This window comes from Cyprinodon variegatus, unplaced genomic scaffold, assembly GCF_000732505.1.
Source record: "Cyprinodon variegatus isolate N-32 unplaced genomic scaffold, C_variegatus-1.0 Scaffold1437, whole genome shotgun sequence".
Taxonomy (NCBI): domain Eukaryota; kingdom Metazoa; phylum Chordata; class Actinopteri; order Cyprinodontiformes; family Cyprinodontidae; genus Cyprinodon; species Cyprinodon variegatus.
In genome coordinates this window covers 5,743-6,678 of record NW_015151890.1, presented here as the reverse complement: position 1 = coordinate 6,678, position 936 = coordinate 5,743, and positions in this window count along the sequence as shown.

The following is a 936-nucleotide window of genomic DNA, read 5'->3' as shown; positions in this document are numbered from 1 at the left end:
AACCAGGATAAATTCTGTGGTAGATTTTTACATATCCTAGGTTTTGGTTTCTGAAAGCGGGATAACATTATCGTGCGTCAAGTTACTCAGTGACTCAACTCTGATTTTGTTGAACTTATCCTGAGTCTGCCGCGCATTTGAGATTACAGGGAACCTGTCAGGAAGCAGAGGTGTCAAAAGTATTCATATTCTTTACTAAAGCAAAATGATAAGATACATGTGTAAAAAAAACTCCTTTACTTAAGTAATGTCAAGGTTCGGTGGAGGTTTTTGAGGACCCAAATGCAGAGATGGGGAGGCAGAGATGAGTTTTGTTGATTTAATAAGGAATCACACAGACACCTGAAGTAAAGTCCAAAAACATAAAAGACTGAAAAGCAAAAAAAAATCCACTAAACATCAAGGAAAATAGACAAGGGGAAGCAAAGAAACAACAAAGTAACATAACAACAACAAACCAGCAATGAGAAACTGCAGAGGTGGTGTATATATGGGGAACAGAACAAACAATGGACTAATGAGCTAATATGGAGCAGGTGTGAAAAGGATTAACTAGAAGGGAGCCAAAGGGAAAGGAAACAGGCACAAGGGGGCAACAGAGAGTAACTCAAAAACACAAAACTGCCAGAAAAACAACTACAAAAAGTAAAAAGTGCAGGGACATTTTTTTACTTATGTACATTACACATTTAACATTTTATTAAAAATGTGCTATGGACATAATAATCTTTTTCCTCTGTTGCTCCACTGTCTCCAGGCCCCTGTCTTCAGCTGTGTGTCAATCAGTGTTTTCAATTAAAGGCATACTATGCAACATTTTTCAGTTAATTAATGTGTTCCATAACGTTTTGGATGATTAAATGAGTCATTTCAGGTCGAACAAAGGTTTTCTCGGCCGCCCTGGTGGTCTGTGGGGGAAATACCGCACTTGAAATA